Source organism: Pan paniscus, chromosome X, assembly GCF_029289425.2.
Source record: "Pan paniscus chromosome X, NHGRI_mPanPan1-v2.0_pri, whole genome shotgun sequence".
NCBI classification, from domain to species: Eukaryota; Metazoa; Chordata; class Mammalia; order Primates; family Hominidae; genus Pan; species Pan paniscus.
The window spans coordinates 23,436,630-23,449,042 of record NC_073272.2 but is presented as its reverse complement, the minus strand read 5'-3'; the positions used below and the strand labels follow the sequence as shown (position 1 = coordinate 23,449,042).

The 12,413-nt window shown below is 34.9% G+C and overlaps 1 protein-coding gene across 8 annotated transcripts in view; it reads right to left on the bottom strand.

Annotated features, from left to right (window-relative positions):
* The window catches only part of CNKSR2 (connector enhancer of kinase suppressor of Ras 2), a 280,798-nt gene that overhangs the window by 13,923 nt on the left and 254,462 nt on the right, over positions 1-12,413 (bottom strand). The gene's annotated exons all lie outside the window — the stretch shown is intronic.

Here is a 12,413-nt window from a genome sequence, read left to right as displayed (position 1 = left end):
ATAGAGAAAGCATGTTGTTCATTATGTCCTCCCTTAGAAAATGGGGAGGGACACATCTTGCCTATAACACTGATATCTAGCAAACAAGATATAGCATAGTTCAGAAATCAGCGGAACTAATTTTTGTCTGTAATATTATACTCTTTTTGCAGAAATGGGGGTGGAAACTGAATAATCTTCATATACAGGTGAAACGAAACAAAACACAATACCTCAGTTTTTAGAATATTATAATACTGGAATGCTAGCTTTAGCTTCTACCACTTTGTTTCACAAGGTCATGGAATTTCACACAGCAAAATCAGAGGGAATCCAACCTTGGGCACAAGGTCATTTCTAAGTTTAAACTGTTCTTAATTTATCTAAGCAATTCAAACATTTTGTAGTTATTCTTAAACGCATCCTTTGTTTCCCCACAGAGATAAGGTTACATGAACCTTTTAATTTCTAATACACATTCCTTAATGCCCACTTAACCCACACTAAACTGAACTAGAGCCCTGGTAATCAAGTCACAATTGCTGAATTCTATTGCAAGAGACTGGAAACATCTCCTCAGTTTAGCTCCTAAGGGATGGTGGAGGGAGAAGTACTATTCCAAAATGGCTACAACTAGCTACCAGTTAGTTAGCATAAGAGAAGATAACTCCCTAGGGCATGGTATCTCTTCAACTACTAGTGCTCACAGTACTAGTGACTACTGAATCTCAGGATGGGGGTGGAGGTGCTTGTTAAACACAGATTTCTGGGCCCTACACCTCATCTATTGAATCAGAATTTCTGGGTATGGAACTCAGGAATCTGGATTTTAAACAAGCAATCCAGGTGATTCTTGTGCCCACTGCAGTTTGAGACCTCTTGCTTTAGGTCAATCACACTGGCTAGGGCTGGTTGGAGTAACAGCAATTTTAGCACTGCATATACAAGTAGTTTCTAAGTCAGAAGCCCTGAGTTTGGGGACTTCACATAGCATTTTATTTTTAATCCCATCACCAGTCTGACATTGTATCACACAGCTTAAGCAATTTCAGGAATTTTGCTGAGGAATCTGATGGAAATATCTTGGTCTACTGAGATTATGGCAAAATGAAAGAGGCCTTGGTAAATTTTAAATAAATTTTTTAGAACTATACTTTTTATGTAGTGTTAAATAGTGCCTATTTATATTTGAGGCAAACAAGAAACTACAACGGCACTCCTACACTCAACTCCACTATATGTCTTGGCATGTGCATTATGAATCTTAAGTATACGTGTACTGGCGAGCCAGGTGGGTCAGAAGCAAGTGCACAAAGGGCTGCCCGTATAATCTAGATGAAATCTCTAAAACACAAAAACCTACTTCAAGATACTGTCCTTCTATCTTGGACTTCTGTGAATCTCATGTTTATGTGTCTTTAACTTTTTACAAGTCCCATTCTGATTCTCAACACTCTTTCCTTTTCTCTCCCTTTAGGTTTTCACTGGGCTTTCTCTTTCTTTGTGTTCAATTCTCAATTACTACCCTTCTCCTTTGTAGTGGACAACTTCATTTATCCTGATACAAAGTCAAAATAGTCAAACCAGTTAAAATTATTGCACAGACTAATTTTATTCCTCTTTTCTAAAAGAACAAATGGAAATTGCATGTTCTTTAGAAAAAGGCATGCTGGGCACAGTGGCTCATGCCTGTAATCCCAGCACTTTGGGAGGCCGAGACAGGAGGATCACTTGAGGCCAGCAGTTTGAGACAACCCTGGGCAACATAGTGAGACCCCATCTCTATGGAAAAAACAATAGAAGGCAGAAAAAACATAAATTATATAACTCTTGATTATTTTGTTTTCTTTTGGCTGTTACTCTAACTATAAAAATATTCCCTACTGCTGCTGTTAAAATAAATTTCACTATTTACCAAGCTTTTAGCCAATTACATTTTGAAATGAGAGCAACATATCTATGATACCACAAAGAAAATCAGTAATGCTTCTGTTTGGCGTATTATTTAATAAATATTTATTAAGCTACTACTCATCACTGAAACTTCTAATTGTGAGGCCACCAGCTTAGGTTAAGAAGAAACAGATCTTGTTTCCCTGTTACTATACTCCTGGAGATCTGAATGATGAACCCAGATGGAATGCCATGTTGAATCATGTGTAGAATGACTTATTCCAGTGAGATTCCATATCCATGCAAGTTCCTTGAGACACAGATTGAATTTGCATGGGAAATCTTGAGGAGGATGTTTCTTTCTCTTTTTGCTTTATGAATTTAAACATTGCCCCAAATAAAACTTGACCGCCCAAATAATAAGAAGAAATAGAAATTCTGGAAACATAAGTTTTAGAAATATAATCAGGCTTCCATTAGTGACCTGCTAAAAATAGCTGATGATACTTCAATCAAATGCCTGAGGAGGATTAGATTATAGAGGGGATAAGGGTAGAGGTACGAACATCTTCAAGAAAATGATTAAGGCTAAATATAAAACAGTTGAAAATAAATATTTTCTTTAATGAATGAAAGAGAAGAAAATATTTTAAAATGGAAGTAAGTATTTAAGCCAGTTGAGCACTTACAAAGATTCCTAATTCTGTTTGAGTTCTAAGACAGAACTCAATTCTATTTCACTCAGTTCCATAATCAGCATGCTTGAGGGCAAATTTAAGGGCAAAGCCAAGGACTACTTGTCTTAAGCTATTTGTGGATAACAAAGGTCATCAATAGCAGATATTCAAGTCTATCAAGAGTAACACAATTCTACTCCTGGGAGAGTAGAATTGTTTTGTGTTTATTTTGAAAAACCTTATTTACTTAACATAGTTATTTGGAGCCTCCCCTTCTTCTAAATGTATGTGTTTAGATTTAAGTTTTTCTTTTTCAAAAACAAGGATATCCAACACCATGAAATGATAGTGATAATTACTTTTCTCTATGTAAGTATTGGAGACAGTGGGCTCATACCTTGGTTCAGAATGTTCAGACCAAAACAGAGACTTGTTAATTGTGGTTTGAGTATTATCTGTCCAAATTTTGAGGGCCTATTTTCTTATAAAAGGTTGACTTCAAAAAGACTGGATATTAAAGATTTTTTTTATTTTTTAATACCATAGGGAGAAGGAGTTGGAAAATATTTTTATGAATGTGAAGCAAAATTTTCATGATAAAGTATTATTTTTCTAAATAAAGTGGTAACTAGTGATAGATAATATAGTTTGTGTTTATACTTACAGCACTTATGGAGTTCTTTAATTCACAATTCTGGGTAAAATAAAATATTTGATGAACCTAAGCCATAGGCAAAACAGGTAAGAAAATACTGTTTCCAGATAATTTGAGTGTTCCTCTAAATTCCCAAATCACAATTCCATCCTGTGTGTATAAATCACAAGACATGGAGTATTTCCTTATGAAAGTAGTATTTCATCTTAATGCACCTACTGTTATATTATGACCTTAGAGTGCCATTTATGACTTAATTACTTATCCAGGAGTCTATCACACATGCTAACTTTCTAAAATCTGCATTAAAAACAACTTTCTGAAATTAAGGCAGATCTGAAGTACCCTTTAAGTGAAGTTTTTACGAAACAACTGAAGACATCTTTCACATTTAATAGTCACAGAAGTACTTAACATGTTGTTTTAATTTACAACCAGTTTATTTTCAATGAAGTGTCTGTAGATATTTCAGGAAAATGTACTATGGAATTTTGACACATGATACTGTCATTGCAAATGTCGCCATTCAGATTTTAAAATGGAAAATGGAAATAATTAATTTTTATAGAAATATATCGTTCAGTAAAGGTTTAATGGGTGCCTATGGGTGTATATATATATACTATATCAAAGGTTAGGAATAAATATACAAAGACAACAGTCTCACCTCAAAAAGATTATGATATAGTTGTATACCTCCTTCCCACTTCTATCTTAAAATTTTATAGTTAAGAATTATCTACTGTATTTGACTTGATATTTGACTCCTCCATCCTAATCCATCCATATTTTTAAATATTTCAGGAGATGTTATTTTGAGGTTATTAATAAAAGAATCACATTAAACTCCAATGAGACAAGTTTAGTAAAAATAACCATTCCTGGGTAAGGTTTTCTTTCAGCAATGTAGGTGGACAGCAAGCTACTGGCAGATTGGGTTGCTTTTGAAATCCATTTTATGATGAATAATGACTTAATTTAAAATAATCTCCTTAAACTTCTCAGTTCCAGTTGAAATAGCTACAGAGATAACATAGGTGAAGTCTGAGACATGAACCCCCGACAGAAAATAGTAGACTTTTTTTTTTTAACTCCCAAATACTTTAGAGATGAACAGTGCAGGTTTTAAATTTATGTGGATTTTCTACCACCACCTTGTATGTTTATATTAAAAGGATGTAATTAGATTTTATTCAGCCTGGATGATAATCAATGTGAAGTAACTCAGTGATGAGAACTGCCAGTCTGGTAAACAAGTGAGTCATTCAACACTTCATTTGTGACTACATCTAGTCTGTCAAAATGAAAAGGCAAATTGGGATCAACTCTATCAACATAGTTTTCTTGCCTATTTCCTTTAATAGGTTCTTTTTGGTCCTTCAAACCCTATTAGGACATTCTCTTTCCTACCTGATAAGTACTTTGAAAAGTAGTTCCAACCTTATCTGAATCTTGGTTCACTTATATGACTGGGTGGTAAAAATGTCTTCAGAACACTGATTATACATCTATGACCCACGCTATTTAATTTGTCCATCACACTCGACTTGAATTTTCCAAATTGATATTCTGGTGAAATAATAGATAAGGGTATGTGTGCCTGGGGAGTTGGGGTTATGGAGATACATTTAGTATGTTCACTTCATCAGAACCCACTCCAAGTAAACAAAGGACTTTGCCCTTACATACTTCTGCCATGACGCTGATCAGCTAACTTGATCTGTGGTCAGTAAATTTTAATGCTATGCAAATTATACTTTTACTGCTCAGCTTCTTTGGGAAGCAACCAATGGCACAGCTTCCTAAGTCTTGAAAATTTGATCTAAAATAAATGTGTGTGTGTATATGTATATACATATACACACACACATTTATATATACATATATACACATATACATATATTTATATATACATATATACACATATACGTATATTTATATATACACATATACATATATATACACATATATATACATATATACACACACACATATATATATACACACACACACACACACACATTTATTTTAGATCAAATTTCAGACTGGTGTGCCAAGGAGGTTACTAACAAGGCATTAACATTTAGAAGTTATTGAAGGAGGAAAATCAATATTACCATCTTTATAATATTGCAAGCTCAGAAAGAGTAAGCAGAAGTTTATTTCAGGCTTCTACAATCATAAAGAATGTTACAGTATGGGAGGAAATAATGTCTTTAGATTTTTAGCATAAGAATCAATTCTTTTCTTATTCTGCTGTCAGCACTCCCCCACACACAAACAGAACTATCTTTTGTATTCTTCCTGAAAAGAATTTAACATTTCACTTACTTTTGCAAGTCAGTACCTCTTTTATTACCTAATTGAATCGTGAGGAATGACATGATACTGGAGCTAATACTGAATGATATTCTTCTAATAAAAATAACAGTAATCCTCCCAAAATCAAGATGGCAGTACTCTGAGGATAGAATATGAATTTAGTGTATATATATACACACACTAAAATAAATGAATATATATATATATAAATAACATAGATCTTTGTGAACTTTTGTCCTACAGGTCTAGTCCATCCTATTCTTACTCTCATATTAAATTCATATTCTATCCTCAAAGTACTGCCATCTTGATTTTGGGAGGATTACTGTTATTTTTATTAGAAGAATATCATTCAGTATTAGCTCCAGTACTAATGCGGGGTACTGACAGCAGAATAAGAATTGATTCTTATGCTAAAAATCTAAAGACATTACTTCCTCCCATACTGTAACATTCTTTATGATTGTAGAAGCCTGAAATAAACTTCTGCTTACTCTTTCTAACTGAGCTTGCAATATTATAAAGATGGTAATATTGATTTTCCTCCATCAATAACTTCTAAATGTTAATGCCTTATTAATAACCTCCTTGGCACACCAGTCTGACATTTGGGATCATTTGCTCATTAGCAACTCTGGCAAGAAGGAGCTGCTTTAGGGGTACTGCCAGTTGAATTTAAGGACAATGAAAGATACCTTCCCCAGCAAGGCAAGTGCCAAAGAAAGGTAAGAAGAAAATTCAAGAAACATTTGTAAGAATCTAAAATTGTATCTTGACAGTTATTTATCATTAAGATTTTTTCTTTATGTCAAATTTGTTATAAATCTAATCTCTCACCTTAATCCATGGTATTTTCACATTCTTTTATTTTCTAATCTACAATAATTACATCATAAACAATCCTCAAAAATCCCCATTGTTAAGTCATCTGCATATTCCAACATTCAAATTATTATATTTTTAGGCATTCAAAATATGTTGTGTACATGACAAGAAGAAGAACATTAATTTGGTAAAAATCACTATAAAATCATATTTGTAAGAAATATAGCATAGATGTAAACAAATTAGCATTAATGTTCATCTTAACTAAAAATCAAGTAATGAGTTTTCATATTCAATCTTAGCTGTCTTGGAAATTGCTGGTTGTTAAATTTTGGACCAGCAAAGTCATCTTGGATTTGGGATGGAAAGCTATTGAATCTAACAACATATGAAGAATATCCTTTTTAAAAATGCCCTATTGTATATTAATTTTCGTTTTTCCCTTCTGACAAAATTATATGGCACTGCCCTTTTACAGAAAGTTCCACTAAAGAGTTAGAGATATGCTGACTCTCAATGTTCTTATGGAAAAATACAAATGACTTTATAGCCATTGCAAAAGGTTCCCAGCTATATCTGTGTTTAACATTTAGTATCACATGTTGAATTTCACACTCTCCAGCGTAATTACAGAAAACTGGAATGATACAGGAACTTCATTGCAGTGAGAGTTCCTCTTGCAAAATTCAAATGTTTGAAATGTCAGAAAGTTCTCTGTATCCTACAACATAATTTGTATTCAAATATAGCAACGGATTGCTAACTTCTTGCTAGTAAACAAAACAAAAAATTCATTTATGTTAATAAATTTGTTTCCCATCTGTAAACTAATTTACAGCACCTTTATGGTGCTAGCTTATTCATAATATATTTTAAAAAATAAGAACAATTCTATGTTTTATTGAAGTCAGATTTTTTTGGAATTCCTATTTAGTATATGTATTTTATTAAGCAAGGGCCATGTTGCCTTCTCTAGGGTAAAAAACACAACCATGAAAGTTGAGATGCCATCCTAAGTCACTTTGAGGAATGTGCAAATCAAGGGGTGAATTTGGGATTCCCAACACCACTTAAGACTTCCTACCATCTCCTTTGACTGGTGCCATTTTCCGGGAGGGGATGGCAAAAAAATAATAGCAGCTGTAAAGTATTTAGTATCTCCATAACAAATGTGATCTTCAAAGAACTCTGTGGAACTTTGACCCTATTTGTGGTACTAATCTGTATGTGTGTGTGTGTGTGTGTGTGTGTATATTATATAAGTGTGTATACACATGAACACCTATATACACACACTAACATTACAAATTTACATATGCAAGAATATATTAAAAATTAGGCTATATGATCTTCTATAGCTAATTCATCAGATCTATCTGGATATGCTATAACTGGATTTGTAGTGATAAATTACATTAGTTCTTCCTTAAGTCCATGCATACTTATGATCAAGGTTCTAGAATAACTTCTCATACTGATTTTATTGGAAGTGCAGAACTAATCTAAAAGATACTAATATTGGATTTAGTGACAAATTTAGGAAATCTCAAACTAAAAGTCACATTTTAAGCCCACCATCAAGTGAACATTAAATGTGTGAACTACTATTTAGGAATATTGTCATATAATTTGAAATGAAACATTATTCCTTAGTAATTGACTATGCAGAGTACACACCATGAATACAGTACACACAAAACCAGAAACTGACCAAGGAAAATGTCATTTTCTTTCTCCTTATTTTAAATCTTCAGCACCAGAAAGTTTGTTTTCTCTTTGTGGAAAATCAATAAACACTTTAAAAGCAGAAGCAGGAACTCTTCTTTAACAAAGTAATATACTTTATAAAAGGCCTTGGGAACCAAGGCCTTAGTTTTAGCCATATGAGGAATGGTTTCACATCTTAGTTGTGTGGGCAGATCTGGTCTCCATGGTGATGAAAAAGTCAGCCAGGGAAGTGGAAAGAACTGTGGTACATTGCTCCCAATAGAAACGGCCAAGCTGAAATCAAATGCAGCTTTTGTATTTAGCGTGGACAAAGCCTGAAGCTCCAGTGAACTGGTACTTTACCTCAGGTTGTCATGGCAACCTGCTAAGAAGGGTGGGTTACAGATACCCATATCAACTTATTACTAAGATGTAAAATCAAAAGCCAGAACATATGGGATAAAAGTAATAAGTTATTCACTAGTTCTGAATTTGGTTTTCTTAAAGAGGAGCTAGGAATTTAATGGAGGTATTGCTGTTTTTGCAAAATATCATATATTCTAATTAGTATTCTTTTTTCAAGGAATCCTAAGAATTAGCACTGAAAAACTTTTACTCTTCAATTTGGTGTTAACATTTTGAAGGCAAACCAATTTAGCATGTTAGCTCGGTAATAATAATTATGGTACTAACATTTGCATTTCACTTTCTACTTTACGAAGTAGTTTTATATGCAATATCTTGAAAGAAGATGCAGGAAATGTGAGAATTATGAGTTTTTATTTTATTCTACATACTGCATGAGATATTAGAAGGTGGAAATAGATTAAAGCATTAATGTTGCATTCTTTAATAGTTCTTTTCAGGTTACATGCATTTACTCTTCCGATTTGTAAGAGGTGATTAAAAGTAATGTTTCATCATGAGAGAATACACAGAAACACACAATATATCAGACTTGGCATCTGTGAGTAGGAATTGGTAAAATCAGTGGTATCTCTGAATTTTACTCATAAATCTACTGCTTTATATCTCCACCAAATGATAGATAAATAAATAGGCAGAAATATTTGGATTATTTCCATAAAATGTATAAAGTAGAACTTCGAAGGAAAAATTGAAATAACTTCTGATTAGTCACCATATGAAATAATTTTCAAACCGGTATCCAGACTTAATTCTTGGGAATTATTTTATTTATTTATTTATTTATTTATTTATTTATTTAGAGACAGGGTTTTGTTCTGTTGCCCAGGCTGGAGTGCAGTGGTGTGATCACAGCTCATAGGAGGCTCAACCTCCCATCCTCAAGTGATCCTCCTACCTCAGCCTCCTGAGTAGCTGGCACTACAGGTGCACACCATCATGCCTGGCTAATTTTTGTATTTTTTGTAGACTTGGGGTTTTGCCATGTTGCCCAGGCTGGTCTCGAACTCCTGGGCTCAAGCAATCCTCCTGCCTTGGCCTCCTGAAGTGCTGGGTATGAGCCACTGGGCCCAGCCAGTTTTTCTTTTCTTTTTTTTTTTAAAAAAAATCCCAATATTAAAAATTAGCTATAAAAGGAATCATGTCAAAGCTTAAAATACTAAGAAAGGGTTTTGACTCAAGTGGTGGACTCGTTTCACTGTTTATACACATCACAGTACATGATTTTTGGACACTGGTTAAAATTGGAAAGTACACTAATTATAATTTCTACTAATAAAAGGTAAATTGTTGTAAATGTGATTGAAAGATCAGAACAACATTTTTGCTTTACTTGATTAACCATATTAATGGTGCTGCTGTAATAAAACCTAAAAATTTTAATTCCTTTTATGTAGGTCTAATATATATATATATATGTATGTGTGTGTGTGTGTGTATTATATACATATATAGTGAAAAATATTTTGCTAAATTTTAACCTGTATTAAAATTATAAGTCTGAGGGGCAATATGCAATTAAGAGTGTTCACTCTGCTGTCACAATGTCTGTCTGAATCTTAGGTCTGTTATTAAATAGCTGGGAGTCCTGGATTATGCTATTTAAACTCAGTTTCCTCACTTAGAAGATAAGGATAATAATAGTATTTCCCTTACAGGGTTGTTGTAAGGATTAAATGACTTATATTACGTAAAGACCTTAGAATAGTGCCTGACACATAGTAAGTACTCATTAGAAATGTTAGCTATTATTTGTAATAGATTAATGTGTTCAACAAACCTATAAAATTTAAACAAACTGCATCACACTATAGGTGTTTTGGCTTTACCTTGAGAAAGGCAATTCTACTTTAGTATTTTTATCCATGTGTAAAAATATCTTCTTTTTCTATATGAGAAAAGAATAAAAGATTCAGATTTATGGGCATGCCTGGCTTTGCAGATTGCATTTCAAATCCAGACTATGTGGCATATCTTTATAAAAAAGATAAATCACTAAAATGTCTTTGACTTTAACAGAGAGGTATCATCTATAGAAAACATAAGAAGAGTCTTCCTGAGACAGCAGTGAAAGTAAAAGGACAAATAAATATAATTCAGTCATTCTATTCAGAATGCCCTTGATATCAAATTTAAAATTATTTTATTCAAAGACTGATCAGTTAATGATGTAAACCTGACTGAAATGAGTTGAGATTTGCTTTAGAATGGAAATAGCAAGTTAAAATAGCTTCAGTTTTCACTTCTTCATAATTCATTATATGGTCATTGAATATATTTCACTAAACAACTGAAATGTAATACATAAATACTGTTAATATAAATGGGATTTATTTTCCCTATCAATGGGTGTTTTCCTCTTGCCATTAGATAACTTACTTTACACATTGATATGGTTTGGCCCATCCAAATCTCATCTTGTAGCACCCATAATTCCCACGAGTTGTGGGAGGGACCCCATGGGAGATAATTGAATCATGGGGGTGGGTCTTTCCCATGCTGTTCTTGTAAGACTCATGAGATCTGATAGTTTTAAAAATGGGAGTTTCCCTGCACAAGCTCTCTCTCTTTGCCTGACCCCATCCAAGTAAGATGTGACTTGCTCCTCCTTGCCTTCCACCATGATTGTGAAGCTTCCCCAGCTATGTGGAACTGTAAGTCCAATTAAAGCTTTTTCTTTTGTAAATTGCCCAGTCTTGGGTATGTCTTTATCAGCAGTGTGAAAATGAACTAATACAGTAAACTGGTACCAACAGAGTGGGGCACTGCTGAAAAGATACCTGAAAATGTGAAAGTGACTTTGGAACTGGTTAACAGGGAGAGGTTGAAACAGTCTGGAGGGCTCAGAAGACAGGAAAATGTGGGAAAGTTTGACACTCCCTAGAGACTTGTTGAATGGCTTTGACCAAAATGCTAATAATGATATGGACAATGAAATCCAGGCTGAGGTGGTCTCAGACGGAGATGAGGAACTTGTGGGGAACTGGAGCAAAGGTGACTCTTATTATGTTTTAGCAAAGAGACTGGTGGGCATTTTGCCCCTGCCCTAGAGAATTGTGGAACTTTGAACTTGAGAGATGATTTAGGGTATCTGGTGGAAGAATTTCTAAGCAGCAAAGCATTCAAGAAGTCACTTGGGTGCTGTTAAAGGCATTCAGTTTTAAAAGGGAAACAGAGCATAAAAGTTTGGAAAATTTGCAGCCTGATAAGTGATAGAAAAGAAAATCCCATTTTCTGAGGAGAAATTCAAGCTGGCTGCAGAAATTTGCATAAGTAACAAGGAACTGAATGTTAATCACCAAGACAATGGGGAAAATATCTCCAGGGTATGTCAGAGACCTTTGCAGCAGTCCCTTCCATCACAGGCCCAGAGATTTAGGAGGAAAAAGTGGTTTCGTGGGCTGGGCCCAGGGTCTCTCTGCTGTTGTGCAGTCTACAGACGTGGCGCCCTGTGTCCCAGCCACTCCAGCCATAACTAAAAGGGGCCAAGGTACAGCTTGGTGCATGGCTTCAGAGGGTGGAAGCCCCAAGCCTTGGCAGCTTCCTGTGGTGTTCAGCCTGTGGGTGCACAGAAGTCAAGAATTGAGGTGTGGGAACCTCTGCCTAGATTTCAGATGTATGGAAACACCTGGATGCAGGCAGAAGTTTGCTGCAGGGACGGGGTTCTCATGGAGAACCTCTGCTAGGGCGGTGCAGAAGGGAAATGTGGGGTCAGAGCCCCCACACAGAGTCCCTACTGGGGAGCCACCTAGTGGAGCTGTGAGATGAGGGCCACCATCCTCCAGACCCCAGAATGGTAGATCCACTGACAGCTTGCACAGTGAGCCTGGAAAAGCTGCAGACACTCAATGCCAGCCTGTGAAAGCAGCCGAGAGAGGTTGTACCCTGCAAAGCCACAGGAACAGAGCTGCCCAAGACCATGGAAACCC